The sequence below is a fragment of the Chiloscyllium plagiosum genome, chromosome 30, assembly GCF_004010195.1.
Source record: "Chiloscyllium plagiosum isolate BGI_BamShark_2017 chromosome 30, ASM401019v2, whole genome shotgun sequence".
Classification (NCBI taxonomy): Eukaryota; Metazoa; Chordata; class Chondrichthyes; order Orectolobiformes; family Hemiscylliidae; genus Chiloscyllium; species Chiloscyllium plagiosum.
This window is the reverse complement of record NC_057739.1, coordinates 46,665,834-46,690,015: the sequence shown is the minus strand read 5'-3', so window position 1 is coordinate 46,690,015 and position 24,182 is coordinate 46,665,834. Positions and strand designations below refer to the sequence as shown.

Below are 24,182 nucleotides of genomic sequence, written 5' to 3'. Positions count from 1 at the left end.
TATGAATAGGAAGGGTTTGGAGGGATATGGGCCGGGTGCTGGCAGGTTGGACTAGATTGGATTGGGATATCTGGTCGGCATGGACGGTTTGGACCGAAGGGTGTGTTTCCATGCTGTACATCTCTATGACTCTGCTGGTCTGCACATGCCACTGCACAGAAGATGATGGAAAATGAAAATCATTAGGGGTTCAGAGAGAGAGAGAAAAACTCTTAGCAGCATCAACACAAACATATAGATGTACACGATGCTGGTGTGGAGAGGTTTGCAATTGTACTGAGGCTCCTCAGAATGAAACACACTCATGTTCAGAAATGGGAAAGTGAGGACTGCAGATGCTGCAAATCAGAATCGAGAATGTGATACTGGAAAAGCTCAGCAGGTTAAGCAGCATCGGAGGAGTAGGAGAGTCAACATTTCGGACATAAATCCTTCATCAGGAATGGGGTGGTGTGGGGAAAGGGGCCTGAGAGAAAATTGGAGGGAGTTGGGGTTGAGGGGGAGGTAGGTGGGAAGGCGATAGGTAGATGCAGTTGGGGAGTGATGGTGATAGGTCAGAGGGGAGGGTGGAGCAGATAAGAGGGAAGCAAGGTGAACAGGTAGGACAGGTCACAAGGGCATCTGGGACATGGGGAGGGGAGATGAGGAGCTCGTGAAATCAACGTCAATTTGGAAATGATTTATTTTTAGGCAGTTTTCCTAACATTATACACATTAAATAGAGTATTTCCATTGCAACTGTATCCAGACACCTTGGAGTGAACTATTTTGAAAGGAGACATGGTGAATTTTATTGCACATTCTGCAATTTCTAATGTCTAGTAACATACTCTCTCAGTTTCCAAGTGAGAAACGAATTGCAAAGTGGAGGGCGTGAGAACAGCACTGGGTTTGTTCATCTGTTTTTGTTCATGTGTGAGGGGCAATATCGAATGGAGAAAACTACTCTGTGTCTCCAAAGACATTGTTTGAAGAAGGAAACAATTGTGCAACCTGAGAGATTCACAGCCTTTGCTGCTTACTCCAAGAAAATCTGTCGCTTGTGTAGTGATGTGGGGAGGCCACCAGAGGGTGGCATTGTATTATTTTAAACACAAGAGTGAGCCTCTGACTCATCACTTTTTAATTCATGCTTTCATACTTCTTTCCAAAGCTAAAAATCACACAACACCAGGTTATAGTCCAACAGGTTTATTTGGAAGCACTAGCTTTTGGAGCGCTGCTCCTTCACCTGATGCTTGTGGACCTGATTTGTCCAACACTGGCATCTCCAAATCATGACTACTTCTTTCCAGTGAGACACATTATAGCAAGAGATAGACCCACAGCCATAAACACAGAAATACGCATATGAACACATCCATCAGTGTTCTATCACCTTAAACACGAGTGAAAGAGAGAAAAAGGGAAGAAGGGGGTTAAACCCATTTCAATGGATTCACTGCTAAGAGAAAAGAGACCCCATTGCACAGAGCCACAGGCACAGAGATACTCACGAATGCATGCACTCATGTACATTAGCACACAGCCACAGTTACAGATTTACAGAGATAGTTCAACTGTGTTATGACTTTCTGTTAATTAAACCAAATACTCAGAAAAGCTCACCTCGCTTCACAATCTGTTAAAGTATGAGTGACAGAGAACTCCCAAAATCCACTGTTTAAAGAAAAATATCAATTTATTCTTTAACTCTAAAAGTAAACATAAAACAACAACTATTTACAACTCTAATCCTCCTTTCACTTAACTGCTTTTTAGCTGCCTCCAGCTTTATAACACTACACCGTTCCAATAACCACCCATATTAAAATTACATCAACTAACTGTCAAAAATCAGACAGTCGCTGTCATCTCCGGTGTCCTCCTTCTTTCAGCTGAGAGTCTTCTGTCTTTTACTATAAAGGTGTTTCATATGAAATGATACCTTTGATAGAGAGTGTTTTGAATGGCAGTTACTCTCTGACTAACTCTCAAAATGCTTGCTTCTCTATACTCCAAACATTGGATTGTCTCATTGGTTCAATGTTGACAAAACAATAAATTCAAATGTGATTGGCTTTTAGTATCCTGGGGCATAATTTAAACTAGGAGAAAGTGAGGACTGCAGATGCTGGAGATCAGAGCTGAAAATGTGTTGCTGGAAAAGCACAGCAGGTCAGGCAGCATCCAAGGAGCAGGAGAATTGACGTTTCGGGCATAAGTTCTAATGGTTGTCAACATAGCAACCAAAACTCAGGTATTTGTTTTACAGCCAAATGTTACCTATTTTCAAATTTCCAGTACACTAAGACTGCTAGTCAGTCACATGATAGGTGCCTGCAAGCTCTCAGTGCAAAACAGCTTTCACTCTTAAAGATACAGTATACACCTTCAACTTCATAACATCTCCCTCATTAAGAAAAAATGAACCATCATAATGAAAAGATGGCTTCATTATTTTTTCCTAATTTTTAACCCCCCTTACAATGAAATACATAAGTTAACCCACAATAACGCATCTGCTATCACTTTCTTATGACCCGCAACATGTATAATTTGTAAATTAAAAGTCTGTTTCGTAAGACACCAATGAAATAGTTTCACTCTTGTCTTTAAATCATTCTCAGAATGTAAGAGTATTGTTATCCTGTGTACATAACTGTTCCAGATACATTGTTCATCACATAAACGTTAAAATGTTGTAAGGCTGGTACCAAACTCAATAATTCCTTTTCAATGGCAGAATATTTTCTCTGGTGGGTGTTGAGTTTCTTTTAAAAGTAACCAACTGGTTGTTCAATTCCATCATCATCTTCCTGTAGCAGTACAGCTCCAACTCCGATATCACTAGCATCGATTGCAACTTTGAAGGGTTTCAAAACATTTGGTGTAACTAAAACTGGTGTGGTGGTTAATCCTGTTTTTAAACTGTCAAATGCCTCCTGGCATTGTTCTGTCCATCGATATGTTTTGTTCTTCTTCAGTAAATCTGTTAGCAGTGCTTCTACGTTGCTGAAGTTGGGAACAAACTTCCAGTAGAATCCGATTTGTCCCAATAATCGAAGCACCTCTTTCTTCGAGGTTGGTTATGGAAATTCTTCGAAGGCCTTAGTCTTAACATTCCTTGGTGTCAACCTTCCATGACCGATGTTATGTCCCAAGAATGTTACCTCTGCTTTCACGAATTATCTTCTCTTTAAGTTTATTACCAGTTTTGCTTCTCTTAATCATTCAAAGAGATCTGCCAATTGTACCATGGGATCTTTTCATGAATCACTAAAGATCACTACATCATCAAGGTAGACTGCACAGTTTGTTAACTCAGTCACAACGCTATTCATGAGTCTTTGGAATGTGGCCGTGTGTTCTTCATTCCAAAAGGCATCACTTTGAATTGCTATACCCCATTTGGGTTTAAAAATCCAGAAATTTCTTTCATTTTCTCTGATAAAGGTACCTGCCAATAACCACAGAGTAAGTCCAACTGTGTAATATAACTGGCTTGTCCGACTTTCTCCATATAGTCCTCCATTGTTTGTATTAGGTATGAATCTAATTTTGTTATAGCATTGACCTTCTGATAGTCCACACAAAATCATTGAGTCCCGTCAGATTTGGGAACTAACAATATCAACAAACTCCACTCACTCTGACTCGGTTTGATGATATCTTTGTTGTACAACACATCCACTTCCTTCTGGACCTGTGTGGCTTTGAAAGAATTAAGCCCATATGGCTACTGTTTTTATTGGAACAGCATTCCCTAATTCTGCCTATGCACAATAGCATTAGTCCTCCCCAACTTATTCCTGCATATGTCCTCATACTGTTGTAACAAACCTTTCAACTGGGTTCTTTGCTCCTGAGACAAATAGTTCACTAACCTATCCCACTCTTCAAGGATTTCCTTATAGTTAAAGCATTTTGAGGCACATCAAACTCCACAACATCTGGATTTGATTCCTCACTCTGTGGGGCAGTAACTAATACCTGTTCCGCCAGTTCCTTCTCTCTATTATAATAGGGTTTCAACATATTCACGTGATATACCCCATACAGTTTTTTCCTATCTGGTATCTTTACCAGATAGTTTACCTGACTCAACTTTTTCTCAATTTGATAGGGATGACTAAACCTGGATTTGAAGGGATCTCTTACCACTGGTTACAATGCTAATACATCATCCCCACGGGAAAACATCCAAATTACAGAGTTTCTATCTGCCACCTGCTTCATTCTATGTTGTGCCCACTTCAGGTGCTGTTTAGCAAACTCACCTACCCGATTTAGTTACTGCCTAACCTCTGATACATAAACCAAATGTGAGATCTCTGACTTCAGTCCTGTCAATTTTTTTTTTAAATTAAAGGGCCTCTCACTTCATATACGAACATTAACTCAAAGGGAGTGAACTGAGTCGATTCATTTGGGGCATCTCTAATGGCAAACAGTATGAATGGGATTCCTTTATCCTAATCATTTGGCTAATTCTGACAGTACACTCTTAAAATGGTCTTCAGAGTCTGATGCCACTTTTCTAAAGATTCCTGGGATTCAGGATGATACACACTTGATTTAAAGTGCTGTACACCTCAGCTATCCATAACTTCCTCAAATAGCCTTGTAGTAAAATTACACACTTGGTCTGACTGAATCTCTCTGAGTAGCCCATACCATGTGAAGAAAGCTACTAACACCTCTACCACCCTTTTTTGCCTGAACACTCTGTATTGGAATTTGCCTCTGGAAATCTAACCGACACATCCATTATGGTTAGCAAGTACGGGTTCCCACTTTTAGTTCTCAGGAGGGGACCTACACAATCAATCACAATTCACATGAAAGTTTCTTTGAATATGGGAATTGAGCGGAAAAGATGTTGGTTTTATTGCTGCCTATGGCTTACCTACCATTTGGCATGTATGACATGTACAGCAAAATGTAACTACATTCTTGTGCAGTCCAGGCCAAGAGAAGTGTTTTTGTACCTTAGTCTGAGTCTTCCATACACCTAGATGACCTCCTACTGGTAGTTCATGTGCTACCCTTAACACTTCCTGTCTGCATGCTACCGGCAACACAATCTAGCACACTTCTGCCCATATCTCTTCTGCACTAACCTGCCGTGTCTCCAATTTCATTTTAGGATTCTATCTTTAAGAAAATAATCCTGTGGAATATTCTCTGACTCCTTTTCCGAGTATGCATCAACATATCTTTTATTGTCTCGTCTTTCTGTTGTAAATCCATTAGCCTTTCTGGACTAAACACTTCTGCCTGTTCAGATTCATCCTGCATCATTACAGCAAACAGGGTGTCCGCTAACTGAAACCCAACTCCTTCACCTTTCTCTTTAGTGTTTGCTTCATGCTATGACTCATGATAGGGGAATCTTGTTACTACATAGTCTGGGAAAATTCCAGAGTGTTGTTCTTTTAACTCCACAGTTCCCTGGTCTTCCTTTGGCTTCTCCACAACAAGGAGTGTCACTCCCACCTTGGATCCTGCTAAATCATTCCCAAGAATAAACCATATTCCTGGGACTGACACTCTGTCAATCATTCCTACTGTTAGTTCCCCAGTCTTGAGTTGGCACTTCAGCTCATCTTACATAGGGGGACGTTAAATTTCTGTCCATCTATCCAACAAATTAGCCCTCTCTTGGGCAACAGGTTAGAAAGAGTGCAAATGCGTTCATCTCTTACTATTAGAGACTGGTTAGATCTTGTATCTCTCAAAGATATAACTTATTTCCCTTCTGCCCCTCTTCTTTCGAAATAAACTTTACCCACAGAGGCCAAGTCTTTATAGAGATCAGACACTTACTCCACACCCAGCCTCTACCGAGGCTGTGCACTCTCCTGCAGCTCCTCGACTTTTCTTGAGGTTTCCTTTACTACTTTCACTAATGCTATTGGCTTAGCCTCTTTTACGACATATTTTCCCACAGTGCCTTTCTTTAATGACCAGCACTGTGACTTTACATGTCCCATTTTCTGGCAGTGAAAACATCTTTTCCCAGTGCCCTTCTTAAAACAATGGCACTGCAATTTTCTGTGTCCCACTCCGTTACAGTAAAAAAACACCTGAGGCCTTTCGCCTCTTTTCGACCCTCTTGGGCTTCTTTTTTAACCTATGGTAAATTATTAACAGTGTGCTCTACTCTTTGTTTTGTTTTGTAGGATCTCCCCTTCTCCCAATTTCTGTCCCTCACTGGATGAAATTCTTGCTAGAAGCTAAATTTTGCCTTAAGCACCAATGTACATTCATCTGCTATCTCTGCTGCTCTTCTCACTTCTTGAACTTTCTGTTCATCCACATGAATTCTTATCATCTCTGGAAGTGAGTTTTTAAACTTCTCCAGCAGAATAGTCTCTCTAAGAGCCTCATAGGTCATATCTATTTTTAAGACCTGCAATCATCTATCAAAATTACTGTTTTTAATTCTTTTGAACTCAACATTAATCTGACCTAGTTCCTTCTTTATGTTTCTGAACTGCTGTCTATACGCTTCTGGAACCAATTCATAAGACTCAAAATAGCCTGTTTGACATCTCCATAATCTCTTGACTCCTCATTTGACAGGGTTGCGAATACCTCACTAGCTCTGTCTACCAGCTTAGTCTGAACTCGCATTATCCATAGATTCTCTGACCACTCCATCTGCCGAGACAATTTTTCAACTGAAATAAAGAAGGCTTCGACATCTTTCTCATCAAAATGTGGCAATGTTTTAACATGTTTGCATATATCACTAGCTTCTCTCTTTTTCATCCTATTAACTTGACTTTCCTGACAAAGTTGCAACCTCTGATGTTCGATTTCTCTCTCTTTTTCTTTTTGTCTCTTTTCCTCTCTCCCTTTCTTGTTCCTCTCTTTCTTTCTCCTTTTCTCTTTCTTCTCTCTCTTTTTGCTCAGCTAAGAAACTTCTCTCTCTTTCTTTTTCCTCTCTCTCTCTTTCTTTCTCTCTCCCTTTCTTTTCCCTCTCTCTCTCTCTCTCTGTTTATCTTCTAACTCTTTTTCCCTCAATTGCAATCTATTTTTTCTAACTCTACTGCACTTGTCTGTTTCTCTGGCATACATAAGTGCTGGTCTAACTCCCTTACAATTTCAGCTTTACTTTTGTCCTTGGTTAAACCCAAATCTAACCTTTTTGCTAATTCTAAAAGTATGTTTTTTTTCTGTCCGATTAAACTTTCTTGGCAAATTTGGGAACCATCTTCAAACCCCAGAACCTCTTTAGCAATCTTCAGAGCCAATTTTCTCACTTTTATTTTAACCAACCACAAGTAACCAAAATTAAACAATTGTCTCACCTATGTTTTATTTAAAGATTTAGGACCTAATTGGCAATTATTTAAATCTGCTGGGATCTTTCCTACCCCAAATCTGTTCAAATCTGTTCCAATCTCAGACTGGATCTGTCTAAACCTGTCCAAATCACGGGCCTGAGTCCCCAAACTGTTACGACACAGTGATGAACCCTTCTGCTAATTAAACCAAACACTCAGAAAAACTCACCTTGCCTCATAATCTGTTAAAGTATGAGTGACATAGAACTCCTAAATTCCACTAGTTAAAGAAAAAAATATCACTTTATTCTTTAACTCTAAAAGTGAACATTAAACAATAACTATTTAGAACTCTGAGCCTCCTTTCTCTTGACTGCTTCTTATCTGCCTCCAACTCCATAACAATAAACTGTTCCAATAACCACCCATATTAAAATTACATCAACTAAATTTAAAAACCAGACAGTGGCTGTCATCTCCAGTGTCCTCTTTCTTTCAGTTGAAAATCTCCCCAGGTCTTCTATCTAATATTGCAAAACTATTTCAGATGAAAAGGTACTTTTGATAGAGAGTGTTTTGAATGGCAGCATCTCTCTAGATGGCAATTACTCTCTGGCTAACTCTCAAAACGCTTGCTTCTTCATCCCCCAAACATCAGATTGTCTCATTGGTTCAATGTTGGCAAAACAGTAAATTCAAAATTGTTTGGGTTTCAGTATCCTGGGGCATAATTTAAACCGATTGGTTAAATTTGAATGGTTGTTAACATAGCAATCAGAACTCATGTATTTGTTTTACAGCCAAATGTTACATATTTTCAATTTCCAGTGCACTCTGAGTCTGCTAGTCAGTCACATGACTGGTATTTGTCAACTCTCAGTGCAAAACAGCTTTCTCTCTCAAAGGTACAGTACATGCCTTCAACTTCATAACAACAGAATAAACACACTTACGGAAACAGAGACAAACACAAACACACACATATAAACGATAGACACAGAGAGAGACACAGACAATATAGAAACACACAGAGATAGAGACATGCACAGGGACACAGACACAGACACACACACACAGATATGTACACACATGCAGACTCACACAGAAAAACACACTGAAAGGTGCACTAACAGAGAGACAAACACACAGACATACTGACATGTACTAACCCTAAGAACTAACCTTAATCCAAAACCCCATCCCTTCCTAATTGTATCCCTAACTTGTTCCTGACTGTAACACTATCACAGGTGAAGCTAATGCTTTTCCTGACCCTGACCCTATCCCTCACCCTAACCCTTAACCCTAAACCGTATCGCAGGTGAGACTAACCCTCACCCAAACCTTAAAGCTTTGCCCTGACCTCCAAACCTAACCTCAACCCTAACCCAAATACTTTCTTGACTTATCCTAACACTAAACACCCGCCGATCGGGTTTACAGGATTCTGAAGGGGGAGGGTGATCAGCCAGAAATTGTGGTACATATTGGCACCAATGATATAGCCAGGAAAGGGATTGAGGATCTGAAAAGTGGCTACAGACAGTTAGGTTGGAAGCTGAAGAGCAGAACAAGTAGAGTAGTGATCTCAGGTTTGCTACAGTGCCACGAGATAGTGAGGTGAGGAATAGTCAGTGAATGCAGCTTAACACGTGGCTGCGAAGCTGGTGCAGGACTGAGGGCTTCAGATACTTAGACCATTGGGATACCTTCTGGGGAAGGTGGGACCTGTACATAAAGGACAGGTTGCACCTGAACTGCAGGGGCACAAATGTCCTGGGTGGGAGATTTACTCTTGCGATTTGGATGGGTTTTAGCTAGTTTGGCAGGAGGGTGGGAATCAGAGCCACATGTCTGAGAGGGGGTCAGTTGCAGACAGGACAGTGACAGGATATATTGAATCTATCAGGAAGGTTTCTCACGTGATGAAACAAAGGGATCGGTTAAAGTGTGTCTGCTTTAATGCAAGGAGTGTCCAGAATAAGAGTGACAAACTTAGAGCATGGATCAGTACTTGGGGCTACGATGTTGTGGCCATAACGGAGACGTGTGGGTGGAAGTTAGGGAACAGCCACCACATTTCTACAGACCACCTAATAGCAGTAGAGTGATTGAGAACTCATAGGCGGACAGATTCTGGAAAAATGGAGAAGTAGCAGGGTTGTTGTTATGGGTGATTTCAACTTTTCCAATATCGACTGGAACCTCCTAAGTGCAGATGGTTTGGATGGAGCCATTTTTGTCAGGTGTGTTCAGGAGGGTTTTCTTACTCAGCATATAGACAGACCAACGAGGGGAGAGACCAATTTGGATTTGATGCTCGGCAATGAGCCAGGACAGGTGTCAGATGTCACGGTGGAAGAACACTTTGGTGAAAGTGACCTCAACTGCCTCACGTTTACCATAGCCATAGAGAGGGAAAGGAGCAGTTACCATGGGAAGATATTCAACTGGGGAAAAGGAAATTATGACGCTATCAGACAGGAGTTGGGAAGTACAGACTGGGAGCAATTGTTCCACAGAAAGGGCACAGCAGACATGAGGAACAGGGGGGTTTCTACAGACCACCTAATAGCAGTAGAGAGATTGAAGATCTCATAGGGGGGCAGATTCTGGAAAATGCAGAAGTAGCAGGATTGTTGTTATGGGTGATTTCAACTTTCCCAATATCGACTGGAACCTTGTAAGTGCAGATGGTTTGGATGGAGCCATTTTTGTCAGGTGTGTTCAGGAGGGTTTTCTTACTCAGGATGCAGACAGACCGACGAGGGGAGAGGCCATTTTGGATTAGTGTTCGGCAACAAGCCAGGACAAGTGTCAGATCTTGCGGTGGGAAAGCAGTTCGGTGAAAGTGATCACAACTGCCTCACATTTACCATAGCCTTGGAGAGTGAAAGGTGCAGTTACCAAAGGAAGATATTTAATTGTGGAAAAGAAAATTATGACGCTATCAGACAGTAGTTGGGAAGTACAGACTGGGAGCAATCGTTCCACACATGTGGAGATTATTTAAGGAGCAGTTGTTGCAGGTGATGCACAAATTTGTTCCTCTGAGACAGGTAAGAAAGGGTAAGATTAAGGAACCTTCAATCACGAGTACAGAGGACCGCCTCGTCAAAAGGAGCTTACGTAAGATGGAGGAAGCAAGGATCTAGCACAGCTTTAGAGGATTACAGGCTTGCTAGAAAGGAGCTCAGAAATGGACTGAGGAGAGCCAGGAGGGGACATGAAAAAGGCTTGGCAGGAAGGATTAGGGAGAACCCAAAAGCATTTTACTCATACGTGAGGAATAAGAGAATGATCAGGGAGAAGGTAGGGCCGGTCAAGGATAGCGTAGGAACTTGTGTGTGGAGTCTGAGCAGATAGGGGAAGCCCGAAATGAGTTTCTTGCTTTGGTTTTCACCAAGGAAAAGGAACTTGTTGTCAATGAAAACTTAGAGGAGCTGGGATATAGTCTTGACCAGATCAAGATTGATGAAGTTGATGTGCTGGAAAGTTTGGAAAATATTAAGATTGATAAGTCCCCAGGGCCAGACCAGATTTATCCTAGGCTGCTTCGGGAACCGAGAAACAAGGTTGCTAAGCCGCTGGCGAGGATATTTGCCCCCTCACTCTCCATGGGAGGATTGGAAGGAGGCAAATAGTGTTCCTCGTTTCAAGAAGGGGAATAGGGAAATCCCCGGCAATTACAGACCAGTCAGTCTTACGTCTGTGGTCAGCAAAATATTGGAAAGAATTCTGAGGGATAGGATTTATGACGATTTGGTAAAGCAGAGTTTGATTAAAGGCAGTCAGCATGGCTTTGTGAGGGGCAGGTCATGCCTCACAAATCTTATTGAGTTCTTTGAAGAGGTGACGAGACAGGTTGACGAAGGTTGAGCAGTGGATGTGGTGTATATGGATTTCAGCAAGGCATTTGATAGGGTTCTCCATAGTAGGCTCATTCATAAAGTCAGGAAGTATGAGATACAGGGAGATTTGGCTATCTGGATTCAGAATTGGTTGGCTGACAGAAGGCAGAGAGTGGTTGTAGATGGAAAGTATTCTGCCTGGAAGTCAGTGTTGAGTGGGATCCTGCAGGGCTCTGTTCTTGGGCCTCTGTGCTTTGTAGTTTTTATAAATGGCTTGGATGAGGAGGTTGAGGTGTGGGTTAGTAAATTTGCAGATGACACAGAGGTTGGAGGTGTCATCGATAGTATAGAGGGCTACTGCAGGCTGCAGCGTGACATAGCCAGGATGCAGAGCTGGGCTGAGAAATGGCAGATGGAGTTCAACCTGGATAAATACGGCGTGATGCATTTTAGAAGGTCGAACTCGAATCCTGAATGTCAGATTAAAGACAGGATTCTTGGCAGTGTGGAGGAACAGAGGGATCTGGGTGTGCAAGTATATAGATCCCTCAAAGTTGCCACCCAAGTGGATAGAGTTGTTAAGAAACATATGGTTTTTTGGCTTTCATTAACGGGGGGTCGAGTTTAAGAGCCGCGAGGTTTTGCTGCAGCTCTACAAGTCCCTAATCGCCCTACTATAGGAAAGATACAGAGGCTTTGGAGAGGGTGCAAAGAAAGTTTACCAGGATGCTGCCTGGACTGGAGGGCTTGCCTTATGAAGAAAGGTTGAATAAGCTCAGACTTTTCTCTCTGGAGGGAAGGAGGAAGAAAGGAGACCTGATCGAGTTGCACAAAATAATGAGAGGAATAGGTAGAGTCAATAGCCAGGGGATTTTCCCCAGGGCAGGATTGACTGGTATGAGGAGTCATAGTTTGAAGATATTAGGAGGAAAATATAAAGGAGACGTCAGAGATAGATTCTATACGCAGAGTTGTGAATGCATGGAATGCGTTGGTGGTGGAAGCAGAGTCATTAGGGACATTTAAGCGACTGATGGACATGCACATGGTTAGCAGTCAGTTGAGGGGTGAGTAGGTTAAGTTATTATATTTTACATTAGGATTAAACCTTGGCACAACATCATGGGCCAAAGAACCTGTTCTGTGTTGTACCTTTCTAGGTTCTGTGTTCTATAAACCCTACCCCCAAACCCAAACCCAAAACCTAACCCATAAATCTAACCCTAACCCCAAACCCTAAACCCACCCTAACCTGAAACCTAATCATAAACCTAAGCCTTACCCTGTCCCAGACCCAAACCCTGACTCAAATCCGAACACGAACCCTTATCCATACTCTAACCTGAAGTCCAGCCCTAACCCTAACCCAAACCTGAAGCCTAATCCTGTCCCTGTCCCTGACCCTGACCCTGACCCTGACCCTAATGCAATCTGAACCCTAAACCTAAACCTAACCCTCAAATGAACCCAAACCTGAACCCTAACTCTAACCACAACTCTACCCACAACCCAATCATAATAAGTGCACCTGTCTTATTCCCAACATCTGCCCATATGGCCTTCCTGATTGAGCTTTCCTAGATGTATTCTTACCGCAGTTATGACATTACTCTTAATCAGTCAGTCAACTGCCCCAATACTTTTCTCTCCCTCTCTATCACACCTGATACATCAAAGCCCTGGAACATTGAGCTGCCAGTCCTGTCCTTCTTCCCATCAAGTACTTGTAATGGTTACAACATCGTAATTCCACGTAATAACCCAAGCTCTCAGTGCATCACCTTAGTTGTTATAATTCATGAATGAAATTAAATACACTTCAGACCACCAGTCCCACTTTGTTTATTATTCTGGCCTTGTCTGTTCTTCCAATTTGACTTACTTGACTTAACCTTTACCATCTCCTCAATACCTGCACAAGTTGACCTACTGCTCTGGTTCCACCACTTACCACATTAGCTTGACCCTTACTAGTGTCCATAGACAACCTCTCTGCAAGAATATTGCTGACCCTCCAATTTCAGTGCAACCTGTCCTTCTTGTACAAGTCCCTTCTGATCTAGAAGAAATCTCAATGATCCAGATATCTGAAGTCCTCCCTCCTTCTTCATCATTCAAATTCTTCAGATTATTTAACATTCTCAGTCTACTATTGACAATACAAGTCATAAAACATACGACATAGAACGATACAACGATCAGCCCTCGATATTGCGCCGACCTGTGAACTAATCTAAACCCATCCCCCTACACTATCCCATCATCATCCATGTGCTTATCCAAGGATTGTTTAAATCTCCCTAATGTGGCTGAGTTAACTACATTAGCAGGTAGGGCATTCCACGCACTTACCACTCTCTGAGTAAAGAATCTGCCTCTGACATCTGTCTTAAATCTATCACCCCTCAATTTGCAGTCATTTTGGTATTAGATTGGATTACTTACAGTGTGGAAACAGGCCCTTCAGCCCAACAAGTCCACACCGACCCTCCAAAGAGCAACACACCCAGACCCATTCCCCTATATCTAACACTACGGGCAATTTAGCATGGCCAATTCATCTGACCTGCACGTCTTTGGACTGTGGGAGGAAACCGGAGCACCCGAAGGAAACCCACGCAGACACGGGGAGAATGTATAAACTCCACACAGTCAGTCGCCTGAGGTGGGAATTGAACCCGGGTCTCTGGCATGGGGCAGCAGTGCTAACCACTGTGCCACTGTGCCACCCACAACCGGACAAGTAGATGTCATCATCCTAAGAAAATGACTCACACTGTCCACCCTATCTAATCCTCTGATCATCTTGTATGTCTCTATTAAATCCCCTCTTAGCCTTCTTCTCTCCAGTGAGAACAGACCCAAGGTTCTCAGCCTTTCCTCATAAGACCTTCCCTCCAGACCAGGCAACATCCTGGTAAATCTCCTCTGCACCTTTTCCAATGCTTCCACATTCTTCCTGAAATATGGTGACCAGGACTGTCCACAATATTCCACTAGCATTTTGTATAGTTGCAGCATGACATCATGGCTCTAGAACTCAATCCTGAAAATGTGTTGCTGGAAAAGCGCAGCAGGTCAGGCAGCATCCAAGGAACAGGAGAATCGACGTTTCGGGCATAAGCCCTTCTTCTGCGCTTTTCCAGCAACACATTTTCAGCTCTGATCTCCAGCATCTGCAGCCCTCACTTTCTCTCTAGAACTCAATCCCTCTACCAATAAAACCTAACACACCGTATGCCTTCTTAACAGCACTATCAACCTGGGTGGCAACTTTCAGGAATCTGTGTACATGGCTTCCAAGATCCCTCTGCACATCCACACCACCAAGAATCTTTCCATTGACCCAGTACTCTGCCTTCCTGTTATTCCTAAAGTGCATCACCTCACATTTAGCTGCATTGAACTCCATTTGACACCTTTCAGCCCAATTCTTCAGTTTATTTAAGTCCCCCTGCAACCTACAACATTCTTCCACACCTTGCAGCACTCCGCTAACTTTAGTATCAGCTACAAACGTACTAACCCATTCACCTATGTCTGTGTCCGAGTGATTTATAAAATAGACAAACAGCAGTGGTCCCAGAACAGATTCATGTGGCACACCACTAGTAACCGGACTCCAGGCTGAATATTTTCCCATCAACCACCACTCGCTGCCTTCTTACAGAAAGCCACTTTCTAATCCAAACTGCTAAATCACCCTCAATCCCATGCCTCTGCATTTTCTCCAATAGCCTACCATGTGGAACCTTATCAAAGGCTTTACTGAAGTCCATGTATTCCACGTCAACTGCCCTTCCCTCATCTACATGCCTGGTCACCTTCTCAAAATACTCAATGAGGTTTATGAGACACAACTTGCCCTTGACAAATCCATGTTGACTATTACCAATCAAATTGTTGCTTGCTAGATGATTATAAATCCTATCTCTTATCATCTTTTCCAAAACTTTTCCTACAACAGAAGTAAGGCTCACTGGTCTATAATTACCTGGGTCATCTCTACTGCCCTTCTTGAACAAGGGCACAACATTTGCAATTCTCCCGTCCTCTGGTACTAAACCTGTAGACAATGATGACTCAAAGGCCAAAGGCTCCGCCATCTCCTCTCTAGCTTTTCCCAGAGAATTCTCGGAAAACTCCCATCCAGCCCAGGAAACTTATCTACTTTCACATCTTCTAGAATTGATAACACCTCCTCCTTACTAACCTTAATCCTTTCAAGTCTAACAGCCCGTATCTCAGTCTTCTCCTTTACAATATTATCCTTTTCCTGAGTGAAAATAGATGATAAATATTTGTTTAGCACCTCTCCGATCTCCACAGGGTCCACACACAACTTCCCACTTCCGTCTTTGATCGGCCCTATTCCTACCCGAGTCATCCTTTTATTCCTCACATACCTATAGAAAGCGTTAGGGTTCTCCTTTATTCTATTTGCTAAAGACTGCTCATGTCCTCTCCTTGCTCTTCTTAACTCTCTCTTTAAATCCTTCCTAGCTACTCTGTAATTCTCCATTGCCTCATCTGAACCATCCCATCTCAATGTCACATAAGCCTCCCTCTTCCGCTTAACAAGAGATACAGGTTCTTTAGAAAACCACAGTTCCCTTACCTTATCACTTCCTCCCTGCCTGACAGGGACATACATATCAAAGACACGCAATACCTCTTCCTTAAACCAGCTCCATACTTCAATTGTCCCCATCCCCTGCATTTTGCTACCCCATTCTATGCATTCTAACTCATGCCTAGAATGAGCAGTTTGCTTTATGAGGAAAGGCTAGATACATATGCCTGCATCTTCTGAAGTTTGAGGTGACTTACCTGAAACATAGAAGAAACTGAGGGGACTTGACCAGGTGGATATTCAAAGGATGTTTACTCTTATGATACAGAATCTAGAACTGGCAGTCATAGTTTTAAAATGAGGGAGCATTCATTTGACATTGCAATAAGTAAAAATAATTCCTCAGAGTGTTGTGAGTCTTTGGAATTCCCTTCTGTAAACAACAATAGATCTAAAAAGTTTCAATATATTTAGGTAGAGGTACAAAGCTGCTTGATTATCAAGGGGATGAAAGATTTTTGGGGATATGTGGGAATGTAGATGTGAGGTTATATCATGTCAGCCATGATCTTATTGAATGGTAGAGCAGGCCCAAAGGGCTGAGAGGCCTACAGTTTCCTTCTTCCATTTTCATAAGTTCATAATATGCAAGCCACGTTCCTCCCCAATTTATTCACCATTGACCCACAATATGTGAAAGTTGGAGTCAAGCAGAATTGTGTCATCACAACAAGGCTCTTTTTCTATCTTCCTTATTACAACACTACACCATATCTATAGATTCCCTTTGGGGTGGAGCTTCTTGACAAGATTTGCTGAGAGGTGCAAGGGAGGAGCGAAGGACTTCTGGGGAGATTTTAAGTGGGTGAGATCTAAACCCGAGACCCTACACCGTAGGGCCTCCCTCCCACCCAACTACTCTAACCTTACGAAGAGTCTATAAACTAGTTAAGTTTTCAAGTTTCTCTTTTTCTTTCTTTGTTTAATTCTGTGCGGGCTTTCAGAGTAGCGGGATATGATGTCAGCACACTTCACATGTCTCTGTCAAATGCATCTGCGGGAAGTGCACCCAACTCCAGCTCCACGAAAACCGAGTTGGGGAACTGGAGATGGAGCTGGATGAACTACGGATCATCAGGGAGACTGAGGGGGAAATTGAGAGGATGTACAGGGAGGTGGTTACTGCCCAGACACAGGATAAGGACAACTGGGTTACTGTCAGGGGGAGGAAAGGGAACCGACGGTCACAGCAGGCCGTTCCCCTCAGCAATAAGTATACTGGTGGGGACAGCCTATCAGGGGAAAGCCATAGTTGTCAGGTCTCTGGCACTGAGCCTGGCACTGTGGCTCAGAAGGGAAGGGGGGAAAATAGAAAGGTGCTAGTGGTAGGGGACTCAATAGTTAGACAGATTGAAGGAGATTTTGTGGTCAGGAACGGGACTCCCGGAAGGTATGCTGCCTCCCTGGTACCAGGATCCGGGATGTCGCCGATCGGGTTTACAAGATTCTGAAGGGGTAGGGTGAGCAGCCAGAAATCGTGGTACATAATGATATAGCCAGGAAAGAGATGGAGGATCTGAAAAGAGCAGGACGAGTAGAGTAATGATCTCAGGTTTGCTACTGGTGCCACGAGGTAGTGAGGTGAGGAACAGTCAGTGAATGCAACTTAACACGTGGCTGCGAGGCTGGTGCAGGGGGGGAGGGCTTCAGATACTTAGACCATTGGGATACCTTCTGGGGAAGGTGGGACCTGACAGGTTGCACCTGAACTGGAGGGGCACAAGTGTCCTGGGTGGGAGATTTGCTCGTGCGATTCGGGTGGGTTTTAGCTAGTTTGGCAAGGGGGTGGGAATCAGAGCCACATGTCTGAGAGGGGGTCAGTTGCAGACAGGACAGTGACAGGATATATTGAATCTATCAGGAAGATTTCTCACGCGATGAAACAAAGGGATCGGTTAAAGTGTGTCTGCTTTAATGCAAGGAGTGTCCAGAATAAGAGTGACGAACGTACAGCATGGATCAGTCTTGGGGCTACGATGTTGTGGCCATAACGGAGACGTGGGTTTCACAGGGGCAGGGATGGTCACTTGATGTTCCAGGGTTTAGAACGTTTAAAAAGAACAGGGAGGGTGGAAAAAGAGGATGGGGTGTAGCATTGCTAATCAGAGATTGCATCACAGCTACAGAAACAAAGTTGATGAATAAGGTTTGTCTACTGAGTCAGTATGGGTGGAAGTTAGGAACAGGGGGGTTTCTACAGACCACCTAATAGCAGTAGAGAGATTGAAGATCTCATAGGGGGGCAGATTCTGGAAAATGCAGAAGTAGCAGGATTGTTGTTATGGGTGATTTCAACTTTCCCAATATCGACTGGAATCTTGTAAGTGCAGATGGTTTGGATGGAGCCATTTTTGTCAGGTGTGTTCAGGAGGGTTTTCTTACTCAGGATGCAGACAGACCGACGAGGGGAGAGGCCATTTTGGATTAGTGTTCGGCAACAAGCCAGGACAAGTGTCAGATCTTGCGGTGGGAAAGCAGTTTGGTGAAAGTGATCACAACTGCCTCACATTTACCATAGCCTTGGAGAGTGAAAGGTGCAGTTACCAAAGGAAGATATTTAATTGTGGAAAAGAAAATTATGACGCTATCAGACAGTAGTTGGGAAGTACAGACTGGGAGCAATCGTTCCACACATGTGGAGATTATTTAAGGAGCAGTTGTTGCTGGTGATGCACAAATTTGTTCCTCTGAGACAGGTAAGAAGGGGTAAGATTAAGGAACCTTGGATGATGAGAACAGAGGAACTTCATGTCAAAAGGAAGAACGCAGCTTACGTAAGGTGGAGGAAGCAAGGATCTAGCACAGCTTTAGAGGATCACAGGCTTGCTAGAAAGGAGCTCAGAAATGGACTGAGGAGAGCCAGGAGGGGGCTCAAAAAAGGCTTGGCAAGAAGAATTAGGGAGAACCCAAAGGCGTTTTACTCATACATGAGGAATAAGAGAATGATCAGGGAGAAGGTAGGGCTGATCAGGGATAGTAGAAGGAACTTGTGTGTGGAGTCTGAGCAGATAGGGGAAGCCCTAAGTGAGTTTATTGCTTTGGTTTTCACTAAGGAAAGGGAACTTGTTGTCAATAAAAACTTAGAGGAGCTGGGACACAGTCTTGACCAGATCAAGATTGATGAAGTTGATGTGCTGGAAATTTTGGAAAATATTAAGATTGATAAGTCCCCAGGGCCAGACCAGATTTATCCTAGGCTGCTCCGGGAAGCGAGAAAGGAGGTTGCTAAGCCACTAGTGAGGATATTTGTCTCCACACTCTCCATTGGGGTCAAACCGGAGGATTGGAAGGAGGCAAATAGTGTTCCACTTTTAAAGAAGGGTAATAGGGAAATCCCTGGCAATTACAGACCAGCCAGTCTCACGTCTGTGGTCAGCAAAGTTGTGGAAAGAATTCTGAGGGATAGGATTTATGACGATTTGGCAAAGCAGAGTGTGATTAAAGGCAGTCAGCATGGCTTTGTGAGGGGCAGGTCATGCCTCACAAACCTTATTGAGTTCTTTGAAGAGGTGATGAGACAGGTTGACGAAGGTCGAGCAGTGGATGTGGTGTATATGGACTTCAGCAAGGCATGGTAGGCTCATTCATAAAGTCAGGAAGTACGGGATACAGGGAGATTTGGCTATCTGGATTCAGAATTGGTTGGCTGACAGAAGGCAGAGAGTGGCTGTAGATGGAAAGTATTCTCCCTGGAAGTCAGTGTTGAGTGGGGTCCCGCAGGGCTCTGTTCTTGGGCCTCTGCTCTTTGTAGTATTTATAAATGACTTGGATGAGGAGGTTGAGGTGTGGGTTAGTAAATTTACAGATGACACAAAGGTTGGAGGTGTCGTCGATAGTATAGAGGGCTACAGCAGGCTGCAGCGTGACATAGACAGGATGCAGAGCTGGCTGAGAAATGGCAGATAGAGTTCAACCTGATACGAGGAGTCATAGTTTGAAGATATTAGGAGGAAGATATAAAGGAGACATCAGATGTAGGTTCTTTATGCAGAGATTTGTGAATGCATGGAATGCGCTGCCAGCTGAGATGGTAGAAGCGAACTCATTGGGGACATTTAAGCGACTGCTGGACATGCACATGGATAGCAGTGAGTTGAGGGGTGCGTAGGCTAAGTTACTATATTTTACCTTAGTATTAAATCTCGGCACAACATCGTGGACCTAAGGGCCTGTTCTGTGCTGTACTTTTCTATGTTCTATGAGCAGGAAACTGTTGAACATGTGTTACTTTCAGTCCAAAAGCAAGATCTTCCTAACCACTATCCTCGAGCTGCTGTACACAAATGATGTTTATGCCTGCCCACACTCAGAACTCCAAGCTATCATCAGTGAACTCAGAGGTGCATGAAAGAATGAGCCTTTGGTTAATATCCAGAAGACAAATGTCTCTACCTGTCTACTCATGCTGTGCAAAACTGTCCATCTGCCCTACCAGCTTGCTACTGCTGAGCAACACGCAGCTGACTATCAAGCTGCAAAGCAAGCCACTGAATGACGTGAATCAATTATCATACTGCGGGAGCCTCTTTTAACAGAGGACAGACAAAGTGACTAAAAGATGTAGCACCAAAAGTAGGCCTTTTGACCCCATCAAGTCTGTTCTGCCATTCAATGAGATCATGGCGAATTCAGCTGCTCACTCTTGCCTTTTCACCAAAATCTTGATCTCCTCAATGATTAAAAATCTTTCTTTCTCAGCCATAAACATACTAAATGACCCTGCCCCTACAACCCCCGTACTAAAAAATTCCACAGAGTCAATACTCTCTGGGAGAAGAAATTCCTCTTCATCTTTCTTAAACAGGCAATCTCTTATTCTGAGGTTTTGCCTCCATCTTCGATTCTCCCAAAACAGAAAGCCTCCCTGCATCCATCTATTCTATCAAATCTGATATAAATCATCATGTTTCAGTTAGGTCACATCTCAGTCCAGATTTCAGCAAGTCAAAGCCCAACCAATTCAATCTCTTCTCATAAGAAAACCCTCCATACCCAGATCAACCTAGTGATTCTTCTCCAGACTGTCTTTGATTCTAGTGTATCTTTCCTTAGAAAACAGTGCCAAAACTGTTCATAGCATTCTAAACGTTGTCTGACTAGGATCTTGTATAGATTTAGCAAGATTTCCTTACTCTCATCCTCATTTCTATTTGAAATAAAGACCAACATTGCATTTCCCATCCTTGTAATGCTAGCTTTTTATGATTCATTCACAAGGGCCCTCAAATCTCTCTATACTGCAGGTTTTTTCAATTTCTCTTCATTTAAATAATATTTAGCTCCTTTATTCTTCCTGCCAAAATGTATAACTTCGTATTTTACCACATTATATTCCATCTCCCTATTTTTTGCCCATTCCCTGAACATGCCCATATCTTAGGTAGACTCTGTATCATCCTTAATACTTTCCTACCATTTTTATCATCCACTAACTTGGTGATAGAACATTCACTTCCATCATCCAAGTCATGAAAATATATTAGAAATAATTGAGGGACCAGCATTGATCTCTGTTTCATTCCAGTAATTACAGACTGGCACCCTTAACCCAAACATCTGTCTATTAATTAATCAGTGAATGCTAATATACTGTCCCCAATACCTTGGGCTCTTATCATGTAACCAAACATGTGATACCTTATCAAATGACTTTTGGAATTGCAAATATGTTACATCTATTTGATTTCCTGTATCAATCCTGCTTGTTACTTCCTCAAAGAACTCTAATAAATTTTCTAAACATGATTTCCCCTTCATGACGCTACACTGACTCTGCTTGATTGTGTTATGTATTTCGAGGAGAAAGTGAGGTCTGCAGATGCTGGAGATCAAAGTTGAAACTTTATTGCTGGAACAGCACAGCAGGTCAGGCAGCATCCAGGGAACAGGAGATTCGACGTTTCGGGCACAGGCCTGAGGAAGGGCCTGTGCCCGAAACGTCGAATCTCCTGTTCCCTGGATGCTGCCTGACCTGCTGTGCTGTTCCAGCAATAAAGTTTCAACTGTGTTATGTATTTCTAAATGCTCTGTAGGCTTTTCCAGAATGAAAGAATTCTAAAAAGATTCCTAGGATGTAACCTATCAGGTCCAGGAGACTTATTAGTCTTGAGCCTTGTAACTTTCCTTAGTACATTTTCTCTAGTAATCAATTAGATACAGTTGCTTCTGCAACAAAGCAATAGTTCCGTTTGCATGTGATCCCGGGTTATAAGAAAATCATGTAAATAGCAGTACCATTTAAATTAATGGGGCCAGAATCGCGTTAGAACCAATACACGCTTTAAAAGTTCGCATTTTAGAAACAGTGTCCCCAATTCATCAATCATTTTATAGCAAATTCCATTAACATTGGTAAAGAGAACTTTGCTATGCTGACACTGCTGGGTTTCCAATTATTATTTTTGATGCCTAAATCAATGCTGGGTAGTCATTCTGGTTTTTTTTTCTGGACTTCTGTAACAGTTTGATACAACAAACTGGATTACTACACCATTTCAGAAGGCACTTAAGAGTCACTTTGCTGAGGATATTGGGGCCACACATAGGCAGACCAGTAAGGATGTCAGATTTCCTTCAGAACATTAGAGAACTAGATGTGCTTTTTAACAGTATTGATAACAGTTTCATATTTATCGTTGTTGAGACTAATTTTTAAACTCAAGATTTTTTGTTGTGGTTCTGTTCGCCGAGCTGGGAATTTGTTTTGCAAAGATTTTTTAACTGCTATAGTGGGATACAAACTCATGTTCCCAGGGCATTATGCCATCACCTTTTGCATTTAGAAATAGGCAATATCTTTTTGATGACATCAAGTTTACTGAAGGTAAAATGTGGAAAGCCAACCAACTGTACATTATATTAGTCATACCTGGAGGTAACAAAAGCATAATGAGTATATCAAGTATCAAAGATGAAGGACAGCAGAGTTAATTGGGTGATAGTAGAGAGGTAGAAATAGGCAGTCTTAGTGATGGTGAGGCCTGTGGTTGAGAGACTATCTTGAAACCAAATATGACACGAAGGTTGTGAACTGTCTAGCATAGCATAAGATAATTATCAAGGCGATGGATGATATTGATGGCTAGAGGATGCATTTCTGGTGATGAGTGTAAATGATGGTTTCCATTTCCCCTATATCTCCTTAATCTGTAGACTGCAGTGGTTCAAGAAGGCAGCTCACCACCACTTTCTCAAGGGAAACTGGAGACAGGCAATAAATGGGTTAGCCCTAGCTCTAGCCCAGCCAGCGACACCTACATCCCACAAGTGATTTTTAAAAAAAATTTAACTGGAAGAAATTTCTGCCCATCCATTTCTGGTTATTATAAAAACAATTTAGAGTCAGTGAAGGGGTGAATAAAAATAATGGTGAGGTAAAGGAATAAGTGTCATCAGCATGCAGGGCCTGGAGTGTAGGGAGGTTAGGAACATGGCATCAATTTCAAAGGAGGGTGCCTGTAAACAGGAAAGTGGCTTGAAGTGTGTATACTTCAATGCAAGAAGTATACGAAATAAGGTAGGTGAACTTGCAGCGTGGGTTGGTACCTGGGACTTCGATGTTGTGGCTATTACGGAGACATGGCTAGAACAGGGACAGGATTGCCTGTTGCAGGTTCCAGGGTTTAAATGTTTTAGTAGGGGCAGAGGGGGGGGAAAAAGAGGGGGAGGTGTGGCATTGCTTGTCAAAGATAGTATTACAGTGGTGGAAAGGACGATGGATGAGGACTTGCCATCCGAGGTAGTTTGGGCTGAGGTTAGGAATAGGAAAGGTGAGCTCACCCTGTTAGGAGTTTTTTACAGGCCTCCTAACAGTCCTAGAAACGTAGAAGAAAGGATAGGGAAAGTGATTCAGGAGATGAGTGACAGTAATAGGGTGGTGGTTATGGGGGACTTTAACTTCCCTGATATTGATTGGGAAAGCTATAGCTCAAGTTCGTTAGATGGGACAGTGTTTGTTCAATGTGTGCAGGAGAGTTTCCTGACACAATATGTAGACAGGCCAACAAGAGGTGAGGCCATACTGGATTTGGTTCTGGGTAACGAACCAGGCCAGGTGTTAGAATTAGAGGTAGGTGAGCACTGTGGGGATAGTGACCATAATTCGGTGATTTTTACTCTCGTGATGGAGAGGGATAAGTGTGTACTACAGGGCAAGAGTTATAGCTGGGGTCAGGGAAATTATGATGCGGTGAGGCATGACTTAGGATATGTGGCTTGGAAAAGTAGACTCCAAGGCAAGAGTGTAAATGATATGTGGAACTTGTTCAAGGGGCAACTATTGAGTGTCCTTGATAATTATGTACCTGTCAGGCAGGAAGGAAAGGGTCGTGCGAGGGAGCCGTGGTTTAATAAGGAATTGGAATCCCTTGTTAAATGGAAGAGGGCGGCCTATCTCAAGATGAGACGTGAAGGTTCAATTAGGGC

General features: G+C 42.7%; 1 protein-coding gene and 1 long non-coding RNA gene across 2 annotated transcripts in view; one reads left to right on the top strand and one right to left on the bottom strand.

Moving 5' to 3' along the window:
* The window catches only part of agpat2 (1-acylglycerol-3-phosphate O-acyltransferase 2 (lysophosphatidic acid acyltransferase, beta)), a 116,872-nt gene that overhangs the window by 26,754 nt on the left and 65,936 nt on the right, over window positions 1-24,182 (top strand). The window lies entirely within an intron of this gene.
* LOC122565023 overlaps window positions 3,345-24,182 on the bottom strand; it is a 28,906-nt gene continuing 8,068 nt past the window's right edge. The window contains exon 3 of the long non-coding RNA XR_006316060.1: window positions 3,345-3,439. This is a non-coding gene — a long non-coding RNA (uncharacterized LOC122565023). The remainder of the gene's footprint in view (window positions 3,440-24,182) is intronic.